Source organism: Budorcas taxicolor, chromosome 1 (genome assembly GCF_023091745.1).
Source record: "Budorcas taxicolor isolate Tak-1 chromosome 1, Takin1.1, whole genome shotgun sequence".
Lineage (NCBI taxonomy): Eukaryota > Metazoa > Chordata > Mammalia > Artiodactyla > Bovidae > Budorcas > Budorcas taxicolor.
The window spans coordinates 20981027-20997088 of record NC_068910.1 but is presented as its reverse complement, the minus strand read 5'-3'; the positions used below and the strand labels follow the sequence as shown (position 1 = coordinate 20997088).

The 16062-nt window shown below is 43.1% G+C and overlaps 1 protein-coding gene across 2 annotated transcripts in view; it reads right to left on the bottom strand.

Annotated features, from left to right (window-relative positions):
• The window catches only part of PTPRG (protein tyrosine phosphatase receptor type G), a 768800-nt gene that overhangs the window by 439816 nt on the left and 312922 nt on the right, over positions 1-16062 (bottom strand). The gene's annotated exons all lie outside the window — the stretch shown is intronic.

The following is a 16062-nucleotide window of genomic DNA, read 5'->3' as shown; positions in this document are numbered from 1 at the left end:
AATTAGACTATCACCAGAATCATCACCAGGTCAACTTTTACATGAACATAGAACAGGTAAAGTCCAGAAAAAGGTGGTATGCTACAGTGAAAACAACCTCCAGTTCAGTCTTCTACATCCTCAACTATAAATTATTTTGAGTTTGTTTCATTCTAACATGAAGAATTATAAAAATACCATGTAAGATTATATAAACAATCTGGGAAGCAAAAAAAAAAAAACGCACCTTAAAATACCTAAGGAAGCCAATGATGGACAATCTTACCACTGTTATTCTATGCTGTACCGGAAGTTCTAGCCAAGGCAAGAATACAAGAGAAGAAATAAAAGTCATCTAGATCATAAAGGAAGTAGTAAAACTACCTCCAGTCACGGAAGATACAATCTTACATGTAGATGATTTCAAAGAAAACCACCAGAAATGATTAGAGCCAATAAATGAGTGAAGATAAATACATAAAACTATACCCTGGAAATGAACAGTCCAAAAATGAAATTGAGAACAGGAAAAAGAACAAAATTTCTCAGAATAAATTTTACTTAAGTATAAGACCACTGCATTGAAAACTACAATGAAATCATAAAAAGCAATTAAAGGCCTAAGTAAAATGACAGGCATCCCCTGTTCACACATCAGACTTTAAATTATGCCAGTGTTTGAATTGGAACTAATTCTGAAGACACAGAGACAGACAGCCTAGAAGCCTACAAAGAAAGCTGTCCTTTAAGGTTTTAATCGCCTTAATGGTTTGCTCACCATGTAAGTAAAGTAAGTAAGTAAAGCCACTCAGTCGTGTCTGACTCTTTGTGACCCCGTGGACTGCAGCCCACCAGGCTCCTCAGTCCATGGGATTCTCCAGGCAAGAGTACTGGAGTGGGTTGCCATTTCCTTCTCCAGGGGATCTTCCCGACCCAGGGATTGAACCCAGGTCTCCCGCATTGGAGGCAGATGCTTTAACCTCTGAGCCACCAGGGAAGCCCATGTAAATACCACATTTTCCAATGATTTTCATAAGAAATCTTCAGATGTTTGCTTTCTTTCCTATCAAAATAGGAAATGAGGTAAATTCCACAGGCTTTATTCGTGGTGAACCTACACTGGCTACTTGGCAGTTTTTATAACCCTAATTAGACTTTTTTCTAAGACTCTATGGCAGTGGTTGAAAAGACCAAGGAATTCTGATACACAGGTTGGTGATCTTATAGAATAACAGGCATTGCTGGTGAAACCATGTCACTTGATACATCTGCCAACTGACAAGGCAACTAAATGTCTTGCACTCCAACTTCAAAATGCAGGATAATTCTGTTGTGCTTTACAAGTCCAGGGAAAATGTCAAGTAACAACAAAAAGAGAAATGCAAATCAAAGAAAACTGGTGTTCACATATTGTATTTCCTATAATATGACTGACTCTACAGTGAACCATTAAAGAGAACCGAAAGCAGGAAAAAAAAATGAAATTCTACTGGCTCATCATCACTACCCAAGTCACGGAATGAAGAAGGCTCTCCAGGGCAAAGGGATCTATCACTCAGGCTTGTCAGGTCTCCCAAAATTAATTTCTTTCCATGAGATGCAGCAAATTCGCCAATATTCATAAAAGGCTCCATCAATAAAACTGAAAATGTTAAGTGTTTCAGTGAGTTTTGGTGATAAATGCCAGAATATGTGCAACAATTCTGATACCCTGACACTTCGGGTGCAAATTATCTCCTATAGAAAGTCCCAAATTTAACAACAGAGATCTCAGGAAGTACTTCTCTCACTTAATAAGCTTTGGCAGCGTTTCAAATTAAATACTCTATTGTGCAAGGAGCTAATTATGTTAAGATTAAACCGAAAGAATGAGCGGGACATTTACTGTACTTTCAGTAATTATTCCAGTGTTCTATATTCAAAATAAGGCCCTCCTCATGTTAAACGTTGTCACTGCTAATCCAATAAATTCCACAAACACACAGCTTGCTCAATGTTCAAATATTTTGGAAACGAAGAGGTATTTTATTTCACCAACTAGCATTCATTTTACACTCTCTCCTAGCTGCCATTATTTTCATTGTTTCCATCCCACTGCATCAGAAGTTTCCATATGTAAACACATTAACATCCCCTGAGTGTGTTTCTGACATGCAATTGAACAATTAATGCTTTTACTACCAAGGCCTACACACAACTACTGAACATTATTCTAATTTAGTGTATTTTTATCAAACACTCAAAGGTGATAAATTTCTGCAAGCTGTTTGGTCAGCTGTTTCCTCCTCATTTCTGGCTTAATGATAAACTACAAAACAACCAAAATTAGGCACCTGTGTGGTTTCTCTGCAGTTTACATATTAACCCCCTCCTGGGGACCTAAGCATTTGTACCAAAGTTCAAAAACACAAAATTAACTTCTGAGGGCCAGGTTAGCATTGTCAAATAACCATCCACTGATGCAGAACATTCACAACCTCAATACTTAGGGAATAGCAATAAAGATACAAAGTCATGCTTCTGTGCTTCTGGGTCCACACTGAACTAAAATTACATAAAAGCTAAGAATCACATAATTTAAATATGCCTTCTCTTCTTGGTAGACTGAATGGAAAATGTTCTTATATTTGGATCCAGGCATTTGATGTCTAGGAATTTACATTTTAGATACACTTCAGATACAAAAGAAGTTTAAAAAAGGAATACAACGATTGCATAAGGCAAAGACCCAGACTTTCTTTCTAATATAAAAATTCTTTGATATAAAAATGTAGGCCTGAATTAAAAGCTACCTTTCTTAATATTAAAAAAATTTAGAATACACAGAGAGGAAGAGATGTTAACACTTCATGAATATAACTGGAAGACAGCTGAAATTCCAATAAATAAGTAGTCAGACAGTATTATCTGAACCAGTGAACATGAGTTTGAAGGAACTCCAGGAGATAGTGGAGGAGAGGCAAGTCTGGCATGCTATAGCCCACGGGGTCTCAAAGAGTTGGACATGACTTACCGACTGAACAAAACACATTATTATAAAAAATGCAAAAGAAGTACTACTTGACAGAAAATAAATGACATAAGGTAGAAATACGGGTATTGAAGAAAGCCATGAATTACGGTTAGGTGGGAGCAGAGGAAGGTAAGTTATAGAAAGGCTTTGACAATGTGATCACATTCTGTCTAATACATATTACCTAGACAGACACTGGTGAACTTCAAATCCTGAATCTGTACCTCACTTTTAACAAACGGAGGTGTAAGCTGTAAGTAAGGCAGAGTGGAAAAAGGAATGAAGAACACTTGTTTCTACTTTTCATTATTTAATTTTTCACAGTAAGCCTGCTACTTCTATACTTTTTTTTACATTCCAAGTACTAAACACAGAAAGTTTCCTAATGTACCCCACTGTAAAAAAAAAAAAAAAAAAATCACCATTTAATATTTGGAACTGATACTTCCATGGTTTTATAATTCATAAAACTAACACATTTGTGAACTATTTATATGAAATGGCATTTAAACTATATTTGGATGAGCAAACAACAGAAACTATTTAACTTGTTTCACTCTAGACAATAATTACTGCTTTTGAAAGCAACCAATTTACACTGAACAGATTTTAGAACTATAGAAAAGTTGCAAAAATAGTATCATTTCCCTCATTCAGCTTCCCCAAATGTCATCTTATATAACCACATTCCAATGATCAAAATCAGAAAATTAACATTGGCAAGACACAAGGAACTGAAAGACAGACCTTACATGAAATGTTCCAGGTTTTCATTCATATCTTTTCTAGTTCTAGAATCCCATACTGCATTCAGTAATATCTCCTTAGTCTCCTCCCGTCTCTAACGGTTTCTCCGTCTTCCCTGATCTCGCACCATCTCAACAGAAGAATCTTGATCCACAGCATGTCCCTCAGTCTGGGGCATCTGACACCATCCCAGGACTGGAGTGACATTATGCATTTTTAGCAAGAATACCATAGAATTAATAGTATAGCCTTCCTGATTACTGTTTCTAATTGTAAGAGAATCTTTCACTGATATTGGGTATTGAATGCTCACATTTATTAGCATTATCTGTAATGCCCTTTTTTTCTTTTTTGAGAGAGAGAGAAACTGCTTTTAGTGAATCATGGTTAAGACTTCAAAAAAGTAGGAAATGGACTTCAGTTGTAAAGTTTCCCCATCACCACTCATGTCCCTCACATTGGGTTGGTTCTTTGTATCAAGGGGGCACCCGGCCCTACTTTCCCCTGATTTTAGGCACAGGAAGGGGGTGGAAAAAAAGTCAACCATCTCTGCAACAAGGTTTGTTCTCCAGTTACATCCCTAGAAAGGAATGATGGCACTCTTAAGAACAGAAAGCCCCTTGGCAAAGGCTTGAAGCCAGTCTATGAAACGTGTGCTTATCACTGCGGCACCTCCAAGCAGGGAACCCTCCACCTGATAGATGTCTGAATCACTAACTATCCAAACACCAAAACACAAATGCAGAGCCAGCACTTCTTTCGAGACACTAGGTAACCTTCCTTTGAAGCACTTCCCAGTTTCCCTCGTTTACAAAGATAGACATTTACTGATTAACCAAGTAGACGGTGTAGTTATCATTAAAAACATTATGATTCTTTTAAAGGAGGATCCTCTCTCTCTCAAAGCCTTTTGCCTCACAGATGGCACTCAAGTACTCCTGACACCATCCCCAGGCAATCCCAGAGGCCTTCTGAAACGCTTCCCTGCGTGGTATCAATGGGAACCACTCAAGTGTCAGTTGCTGAAACGGGATGCCGAGAAAGATGGCTGCAGCCTCTACCAACACTCCGTATTCTAAGCCGGTCTTGTGCTTTGGCATATGATTTCTACACACTGAAAAGAGAGGAAGAAAATCAGAAGAGGGATCAAAAGCCAGAGCAAGAGATTTTGTGAGATTGTTATCCACTGTGAATCTCCCTTCTTTAGATAAGGGCATGTGGCAGAAGGAAAAGAGGAAGGAAAATTTCTAAAGGCAATGGCTTTTTATTCCTACTGATTCCTACACTTCTTAAAGTCTTGGGATAGTCAAAGAAAAAGGTAGGGGGAAAAGGGAAAGGGAGAAAAAGAAAAAAGTATGGTGGATATTTAGGTGAAAAGGAAGACAATTTACCTCTCTGGCCCCCAAAGCACCCCCATCCTGGAAGTCCCTATAAATGTGAAATTAGCCTGGAGATAGTAAATACAGAACACATCAGGACACTGAAAACCAGTGTGCATAAGGTAGATAAAATCCTGGGAAGAAAAACTTGTGATGAGACCCAGTCAAACTTGGGGAGATAAGCTTCCCAAAGTTGGTGGAGAGAAAACAGCACAGGCTGCCAGGCCAAGCCCACATCTCAAGGCCTGAAACAGAAAATGGGGGACGGCCCTTGTTGATGACACTGGCCGGGGAGCGCCTGAGCTGCCAAGGTGAGCAGATGACCGAGAAAAAGGCGCAGACTCAGGGCGCCGTTCTGCATTCCTGTGGCGGGGACGGTCCAATCCACAGCTTTCATTGCTAGGGTCTACAACTGGTTTTAGAGTGCCTTTTCCCACCAAAACGCTGTCTAGGATTTGAATCAACAGAAATAATCCCATTCATGACCCACCACTCTCCTGGACATTGTTTGACAGAGAGGCGGCAGAGCAGAAGACGACTGAGGCTCTCTCCTCTCACCGCGCAGTCAGGAGGGGTGGGAACGGCCGCGAACCCAGAAAAGCTGACTCGGTGGCCTGATCACTTAGCTGCTCATCTACGCTGCCTTCGGAAATGTCATTCACTCTTAGTCACGTTAGAGAGCTAATCGGTAAAAACGTCTTCCTGGTAAGTAAGAGAAATGAGGTGGAAAAACCTACCTTCCTTCGGCGCTCCCATAAACATACACCCACATTCATCACTATACCACACATTACCGATTTACTTTCCTGAAGGAAATAATATTTTATAACATGAAATAAATGCCAAATGCAACCCATAAGCCATTCTACAGTACTTTTCTTTTTCTACCAGCTACCTAAAGTTGAAAAATGTTTCTAATGTTCAGAAAAAAATATAACTGATGGCCACATTGCTACCACTATTTAAACAGGATTCAATGTTTCAATATATTTACTTTTGATGTTTTGTTGTTTAGTTGTTAAGTTGTGTCCAACTCTTATGGACCCCCATGGACTATAACTTGCAAGGCTCCTGTGTTCATGGGACTTCCCAGGCAAGAATACTGGACTGGGTTGCCACTTCCTTTTCCATAGTATTTGCTTTAACATTAAGGAAATGAAATATTACAGGTAAAGCTAAAAGTTTATTCATGTTGACCTATGCGTCTTATTTACTCATTTCAGCAGCTGCCTGGTCCCCCAAGGTATGAATGTAACACATGAATTCACCAATTGCATGGTGAAAGTCATTGGAGGTTGTAGCCAGTTTTCTGCATCACAAATAGTGCTGTGATGAGTATTTGACATGTCACCCAGGCTACTTATAAAGAGTTTTTCTCAGCTACAAATGGAATTTTTTGATCAAACAGCAGAGAAATCTTCAACTTCACTGAAGAACTTCCCCAAATGGTGGAATCCATTTGCTCCCAGCCAATGCCTGTCTTGAAAGCGGAAGAAAACCCAAGCCACATTTGGCAATTCAATTACTTCCCTCTTTAACTCTTTGTCATTCCAGAGATGGATGGTTCTGATTCAAAACAAATTCCTCAGATTTTCTAAAGATGGAACTGCAAATGAGAAACATAATTTCAGGGAAAAGCTCTTTCTTTCCAAACATAGCTGTTTTACCAAGCTGGGTATTCTGTTTCCACCACGACCTTTGGATTCCTCTGGGAACACACAGTCTAGATGTGCAGAAGGCTCACATACACCCTGGCCCAGCTCACTGAGAAAAAACTGTTGTGACCCTTCACACATACACGGGGCCTTCCCTGGAGAAGGGAATGCTACCCAGTCCATCATTCTTGCCTCAGAAATCCCATGGACAGAGGAGCTTGGCGGGCTACCGTCCAAGAGGTCGCAAAGAGTCAGACAAGATCTAAAGACTAAACTACCACCACCACACATATACAATGGTACACCTCACGCATGATTGTGCCATATGCTAAGTGAGCACGAAGGAAGGGCCAGACCAGCCAAGCACTGATACAATCACCAAACCAGCCTCAACACTAAGTGTGATATCATTTTATAGATGGAGAAATCGGGGCTCACAATGAATAAGGAATTTGTCCAAGATCATAAAGCCAGCAAGTCACGGAGCCAAACACTACAAAAGCAACTCATCCTAACTCCCAAATCAATGACACTGCGTTTCAAACACCCACTTCAGTACAGAGACTGGACTTAGTGCAAGTGCGTGCTACTTCCACAGGAAGTGTGTTTCTTTGGCCCAGTCTACTCCATAGCCAGACCTTTTGACCAGTTTTTCTCTTACTGAGGTTCCAACAGTAAATGAAATATATGGAGAAAGCTCTGTGATCCAAGAATTCGCTGTCTGCTTATTGGTTACAGAGTGACGCGGTATTTTTAGCTGTTGAGAGCTTTGAGCTGGGCATTAGAAACGCTGGGTGAAAACACTCAGGTATAAAATACAGATCTCTGAAATCTGAATGCCAGTGGCCTTTAAAGTTAAACAGCTGTGCTGAGACACAGAAAGGAAAGTGAGAAAGACAGTCATTTATCTCCTTCAAAATGGACCGCAAGCCAGCAGTGTTGCTTGGGAGCTGCGATTCTAAAAGGCCTCGGTGATTCCCAGAACTGACTGCCCTGATGACCACGACTCCTACCCTAGAATCGATTGGTTAGCGGGACCCAAGGTGAATTCTAAAGCGTAAAGTCAGAGAGAAACAGGCCTCTCCCCTTTTCCCCCGTGCAAACCTGTCACTTTTAAGGTAACTTAGCTGGAACCCAACAGATCCGAACATGACAGCTCAGTCCTGGCAAGAGAGACAGAGCAAATATTTTTTAAGCAGTCAAACTTTCTTCATTTCATGGAAGTCACTACAGATTCTGTCAAATGATCCATCCCTTCATCCAACTGGGCCCAGAGGATGGTATTCTCCCTACTAGAATCAAGCACCCAGTTCAGAGTCAGCAATTTTATGCTTTTTAACAACAAAAGAAAGCAGGAAGAAACTGGAGCCCTGAAGGGATGGAGCTCCTTCAAGGAAGCAGGAAGGAAACTGGAGCTCCTTCAAGATGCTCTACTTAACGACCCTCCATTCTAGAAGCCAGGAAACTGACGTACACAGAGACTGACTATCTGAACAAACTATTCCTTTTTTCCTAAAACCTCTGCTTTGAATGTCATCTGTAACTCTATTTCACTGCTGATTTCTAAACAGCAATGTTTTAAAACGAATTTCATAGACATATTCATTAAGGGATCTTATTGTATTAATTGATTTCACGATGTAAGGCACACACGACCTGGTTATTGTTAATTTTTACAGTTCTATTTTAACTAACATTTCAAAAGAACTTGGCAGTTTGTACAGCACTGTCACAAAACTGAGAAGGAAGAATCATTTTCCCCACTTAACAATGGAAAACTCAGTCAGTAAAGTATATTGTGTATTAAAACTATTTTCATGTATTTCCAGCAAAAGGCAAGAAAACAATGGTATTTATACAATAGCATATATAGACACTTTTTTCCTAAAATGATATAAAGGACAATGCTGAGAATTTTGTATTTCACATGTACAACTGCTTGGATGATCTTAAATTATAACTTTAAATTAAATAAGACAATATACAACATGCAGTCTACTCCCTCATTTAAAGTTACTTGTATTTAACTTTTAGAACTACATATTTAAGTGTTTTAAACTGTAGAAGTTGTAATATGCACACACCTGGATAAAACAATTTCCGCTGATTCTTTACCAGCTGATCCCCAAGGGAAGCTCAAGAATACTGGAGTGGGTAGCCTATCCCTTCTCCAGTGGATCTTCCCAACCCAGGAATTGAACCAGGATCTCCTGTACTGCAAGCAGATTCTTTACCAACTGAGCTATCAGAGAAGACTGATACTAATCTACATATCAAGAGAAATAAAAATACAGACATTCACCAAAGCAAACTTAAGTTCATTTAAACCGTGGCAGAGAGATGCAATAAAATAGGACAAAGGAAATGAGACACCAGACTACGTAAGTATAAGTAACAACACAGACAAATCTCACAGACATGAAGAAAGAACACCCGAAACATAGAGTACATATGGTATGATTCCATTTGTAGGAAGATCAAGAACAGGCAAAAGTCATCAATGGCCACAAAAATGAAAAGAGTGCTTCCCTCAGGGAGAGGGGAGTTTATAGGTAAGGAAGAGGCACAAGGGAAGCCTCATGAGGGACCAGGAACTGTCTTTGCACCCACCCGCGTGGTTGCAACCTGCATCTCAGTACACGTATCATTGCTGAACAGTGGAAGTGAGTTCACTTTATACAATGCATGTTCTTGTTGTTTAGTTGCTCAATTGCATCTGACTCTTTGTGAGCCTGTGGACTGCAGCACTCCATGCTTCCCTGTCCTTCACCATCTCCCGGAGTTTGCTCAAACTCAAGTCCATTGAGTCGGTGATGCCATCCAACCATTTCGTCCTCTGTCTTCCCCTTCTCCTGCCTTCAATCTTTCCCAGCATCAGGGTCCTTTCCAATGAGTCAGTTCTTTGCATCAGGTGGCCAAAGGACTGGAGCTTCAGCTTCAGCATCAGTCCTTCCAATGAATATTCAGGGTTGATTTCCTTTAGGATGGACTGGTTGGATCTCCTTCCTGTCCAAGGGACTCTCAAGAGTCTTCTCTAACACCACAGTTCAAAAGCATCATTTCTTTGGTGCTCAGCTTTCTTTATGATCCAACTCTCACCTGCATACATGACTACTGGAAAAACCATAGCTTTGACTAGATGGACCTTTGTTGGCAAAGTAATGTCTCTGCTTTTGTATATGCTGTCTAGGTTGGTCACAGTTTTTCTTCCAAGGACCAAGCATCTTTTAATTTCATGGCTGCAGTCACCATCCGCAGTGAGTTTGGAGCCCAGGAGTTACTGGAGCCCAATAACAGGTACATCAGAGCAAAAATAAAACCCACAGCAGAAAAAGCCATCGGACTACCAAACTCCACCCTCCTCAGGGTAAGCAAAACAGGGAAGCCACAGAGAGAATAGGCTTAATTTACCAAAAATGTTCCTAGAGATAACCAACTTCAAAGCCAGCGATTCTACAATCCTGCTAAAATCTAAAAAAATTCTAAGCAAGTCATCAAGTAAGACCTTGTTATAAATGTGCCTGCTGAATTAAATATGAGGCTATTTCAGGTACAAAGACCAGTGCCCAAAGGAATTCAAACTAACATGAGATCTAGAGAGCCTGGCCCTAGAAACTTCAAAAACTGCAAGACACAGCATTTGACCTTGACCTTGAATCGCTGGCCTTACTTGTGCTTACTCAAACCACCAAAAAAGCCCCATAGCTTTACTAATAATTTTGTTACGAATTAGCCTCAGGGAAATTCTACATGCCAAATGTGTTCACTTTGCCCAACAAAACCTTCAGAATCAAACTCACACAGCAAAAACGTAACAGGGAGAGGTGAGACAGCCCAGAAGGTGAGAAGAGGAGAAAGGAGAGGGAGAGGAAGGCAAGAGGGGGCAGTGAAATCCAAGGCCCGGGGTGGGGGAGCCCAGGAGGCCAAGAAGATAGCGGGGAGGCCAGGGTGCAGGGGGCTGGTGGAGGGCGACCAGAAAGAAGCAAAATCAGCAAGCCCACCAGGGGTAAGCCCACAGAAGGCCTTTTCTTCTAAGACTTAGGGATTGTGGAATCAATTCTGAGAAAGGAAAGGAATCCCAGGAGAACTGTGGGCAAAGAAGTTACATAAAAGATACCTGACAATCCCTGATCTTGGGGTTCTTCCATCATCAGGTAAGACAGAACATGACTCACTGCACAGAGTTTGTGTAAGGATCATATGAGATAACTAACGATTTGCATGTCTAACCCAGAGCCTGGCACAAACCTGGGTCTCAAGACATGTACCCTCTCTTCTCCTTGGTGAAGGGACTATTTGGGGGTAGGGCAGAAGGAGGAAGCTTAAGTAGAACAGGAGATCTTAAAAACAGGGGTGTACTAGCCAACCCTACTTGTTAAACCACACCCACAGGACAGTCAGAAGAAGGCAACCACTCCTATATCTCATGCTCTAGGCTGCTGGGGAAAAGGTGCTCAGTCCAGCAAGGCCACAAGGGCTCAGACTCTCAGTGGAAGACAGAGCACTGGGCTCAAACTTTATAACCCACCTCTAGGTCCCAGGCTCAGGCAGGAGCTCATCAATGAGCCCCACACAGTCTCATCTTCAAAGGGTCAGAAGCATGTGTTTGTCCTATGACAAGTTAACTGTGAGTTTTTTTAAAACGGCTTCCCAAGTGGCACAGTGGTAAAGAATCCACCTGCCAATGCAGGAGATGGAAGAGGGGAGGGTTAGATCCCTGGATTGAGAAGATTCCCTGGAGTAGGAAATGGCAATCTGCTCCGATATTCTTGCCTAGAAAACTCCATGGACACAGGAAACTGGTGGTCTACAGTCCATGGGGTCACCAAGAGTCACACACAGCTGAGCACACACACACATGCACTAAGAGAAGGGCTATTTCCCCTATCTCTATGAGCTCCATCAGCAGCCTGATATAGGATGCATGCTCCAGGGAGACCCCTGAGGAAGGGAGGGGGAGAGGGGTCACAGCGAGATGGGGAAGAGCTGCAGCATAATGGCTTGAACTGTCAGGGAGTTAGACCCACCCAAGGCCCACTTCTGTCACTCCCCAAAATGACCCGATTCCCTAGTTTTACTAGGGAGATCAGTCATGAAAAGATCAAGTGAGCAATGGATGAAAAGAGCTATAGTGTATGGTTCATAAAAAGTAGTGAAGAATGAAAGTTACTATTATAAAACAAAAGGGAGGGAAAGAAGAGAAGGGGACAGGCTCACGTTCTGCAAAGGTCACCCATTTCCGCGCCTGCTCCATACACACATCCCCTCACAGTGAACCAGCTACCCAGCAGGGACATGCCTCCCCTGGCTTTCCTTCCATCAGTTACCCATTTAGCCATTCTCACTTCAGGCAACCAAGTCAGCTCAACGGGGGCCGCTGGTATGTCTCCACGTGCAGCCACTCCTTGGCCATGGAGGCGAGCTGTGGGCAGCAGCGGGGAGAAGCCATGCCAGGCCCCCGGCAGGGGCACCATCAAGCCTGCTGCTGCTGAATCACAGTGACAAGAACACCCTGATGGGTTCCAGAAGGAACTTCTGGGGCCAGGAGGCCATCTGGTAGGGCTGCTGTCCCAATCCTGGGCAATCTGACAAAGCATGATGCTTGGCTAGGAGGCTGATGTTCCACCCAGCCAACAAGCCTCCTATGACCACATCCAAGCTTCATATGACCTGGGCCCCAGTGCTGCTGTAGTCTCTCTTCCCATAGACACGTCTCCAGTAGGATAAAACAGCACCCAGTTCCGAAAAGGGGAAAACCCTGTGAAGTGTAATTTTTACAGGAAGGAGCAATGCTCACTTCTCTGTGCTAACTTCCAGCCAGGTGTTCTAAGATGGGGATGTGCTTGCCCTTCTTCCTTCTAGTCCTTAGCCCCTGTCTCAATCTCACCGGCCTGGACAGGATGGGTCAAAAGCCTTCCAATTCCTAAACCGCCACCTTCTGCCTCTCTCTGACATGAGAGTTACTGAAAGCAATCAGAGTCAAGTGCCAAAAAAAGTGTGTATGACCAGGAACAAAATGAAGAATGCATCTTCACATGTATCAGGAGTGGGGAAAGGAAGTACAGATGTTTAACAGGAAGAGTCAAATAATAAACTAATAGCCGGTGACAGCAACAGGAGGCAGTGTTTCTAAAGAGTGGACAGAGCAAATTCAGCCTGTTCCTGGATGTAAGGCGAATGGCGCTGCATGAGTTACCCATCGTACATGGAAGCAGGGATAGATGAACCCCCTGGTTCATTTATCAAGCAGCCCCATCAGAGGTCACCATATTCTTATACTGGCCATAAAAGGATGCAGATTAGACCTATGGACAAACCAGAGTCCCTCTGTCCGGCAAAGGAAGCCTGGATCAGCACTGACTGAACTCCACCGACTTTAACCCCAGCACAACACCCCAAGCCTTCTGTGGCTGTCCTGGCTACATGGCCATCAGAGGAGATATACTTTATCCTTGGGGTAATGGGCTCAGCTCAGAGATCTGGCCCCAGTGGCACATGGTGCAGATACAGCAAAGTAGAACTTAGTTAATGAGAAGGCAAACATGCTTTGCCTTGCTCATGGAGTACAAGCAGAGTGTTGCCACCTACCCTGCCAGCATGGGGGAGGGGGGTGCCCTAGGCCAACACAGGATGATTTTATGATGATCAGGTAAGAGGCCATCTGGAGCAGGAAGAAGCCTTGCCCCACTTACTCCACTGCAGAGAGTAAGGGGATGGCGCACAGTCAGTACCCACTTGACGCTAGGCAGAGGTGATCTGAGTTTGCATCTTGGCTTCACCACTCAGTAGGTATGTGCTTCAGACTGAAACCTCTAACACTCAGTTTTTTTCAGCTGCTGCTGCTGCTGCTAAATCACTTCAGTTGTGTCCAACTCTGTGTGACCCCCATAGATGGAAGACCACCAGGCTCCCAACCCTGGGATTCTAGAAAAGGAGAGAAGTAAGAGTACTCTCCTCAAGTGACTTTTAGAGAAGATGAGAACAATGTAGCTGTCTAACTGGTAGCTGCTTTATTCTTAACATCACTGTTGCGGCGCTGGTTGTGTAACAGGGTTGAGAACGGACACTGAATGACAGCATTCTAAGCTGTACTGTTTTTGACCCCACAGATTCACTGGTCATATACATGGTGCACTTCCCCAGCTTGCTTCAGGACAAAAAGCATCATCATCCCCAGTGATCAGCAAAAATGATCCATGGTCTCTGGATACCTGGACACAGCTATGAACCTGTAGACTGGAGGGGACAGAGCTGGGGTGGCGGCAGAGGGGCGGCAAGGGAATGACAATTTGACACTGGCAAGCTGACACAAATGGCCCTTCCAAGACACTGAAACCTCACAAGACACCTTCTGCAGAACCACTGAAATAGTATGGAGAGGAATATCGGGGAGCAATCTAGGAAGATCAGGAAACCAACACTGTATGTTACAAGGAGCTGGATCCTGGAGTCTCCTTCAGATTGTATTTCGAATCTGTCATTTCCTCTCAATTTGCAGAGCACAGATGTTGAAGAGAAAACCTTAAAACGTTTGGGTTATTGAACACTCCGGGTGATTGCTGAACCAGATTTTAAGAGGGCAATGGCAGCCAGAAAATTACAGCTACAAGGTGAAAAATCAAGAGCTGAAACAAACTCAGTTCACTACACAAAGTTGAACTTGATAGTTTTTTAGAGCAAAATCAAGTGACAAGCAAATGACTCTGGTTCCCTAATCCCCCTGGGATTTGCCTTAATTCCCCCTGAATCCCTGAGACGCTCAGGGTAACTGATTTGCTTACAATTAAGTGGCATTAAAAGACTGAGGGTCTCCACGCCCGGCAGTTAGGTGTCAGGGGGAGTGTGATCCACTGACTGATGGACAGACAAAGATGGACATCTTTAGAGATCAGCATCACAAGGCCAAGTCCCAACAGTGCTGTGAGACAGTGGAACACTTTCGTCTTCTGGGCTACTGCACTGAAGTCCTGGGTGAGTAAACGAAGGAGTAATATGAAAGAATAGGCTGTAATTATGTGGCAGGAAGAATTCTACCACCCTAGCTAACATTCACTGATCCTTATCAATGACAGGTGCCACAGGGAGGGCTGTTTGTTTGGTTTTGTTCTCATAAAAGTCCCACATGGTAAGTGATTTTATTCTCCCCACTTTACAACAGAGAAGAATGAGGGATGCAAAGGAGTTAACTGATTTGTCTAAAGTTCCATTAACTTAGGGAGAGCACGACCTAGGGTTGGGACCCGGAGCTACCTCGATCTTACTGCTGTTTTTCTTAACCAGCATGCACATAACCTTGGACAACCTCTTCAGAGCTGGTATAGATGAATGAGTTCTGCTAAACATGTAAGGCACCTCTGAGGTTCATTCCAGGTAATATTCTTACTGAACTCTCCTCTAGTGAAAGTGGAAAACAGTTGAATTGGGGTTCACTATCTATATAAATCTGACCTTTCTTTTAAATGTTTAAATGACGTGTTCAGAATTTAATGATGACCCCCCTCCCATCCCAGGGCAGGGGGGACTCACCCCAAGGCTTGAAAAGAGCAAGCAGGAGCAGAGGCCTATCGTGGGGCCCCACAGTCGTGTTGCTCAAGGTAACACAGGCGTTCTGGAGCCCCACAATGGGAAACTGGGATGCGCTGCCTTACACAGCAGATTGGCAGAGAAGACACAGGGAACGTGGAGACATCCTTCGCCCACTACACATCCTTGCCCTGGAGACACCTGTCACTCCAGAGGTGAGCCCTGATGAGCCTGCCACAGCCAGGAATTAAGTCTATGCTATTAGGACCTGTGGCTAAATACACACTCTGCTTTGGTCCCAAAGTTACAGCAATAAAATTCCCACTATGTTTTTTCCCCCCTTCCTATTATTTTGAGAATGTTCAAACATACAATACTAGAAGTACTTTTATAGTGGACACCTACATGCCCACCACCTCAAAGCTCTCCGTGACATCACCACGGCAGATGCACAGATGAGGCAGGAGAGGGGTGAGGAAAGGTGCAGCCACAGCAGCAGGTCGCTCTGAACTCATCATCAGACATGTCCACCCCGTGTCTGAACCTGAGCACCGGCAACCTGACGGGACTGGCTTCCATAGAGAACTTCAGGCAACCATATCGTCTCATCACCTTCAATGCAGAGAAGGCCAGTAGGTCTTCTACTTTATACCCACAGATTTACTTTCACTGCTAGAACTGAAGAGGAGTTTAGGGGTCAGCCAGTGAAACCTAATCTTTTATTTTAAACTCGAGGCAAATAAGATTTCAATAGGTTAAATGCCAT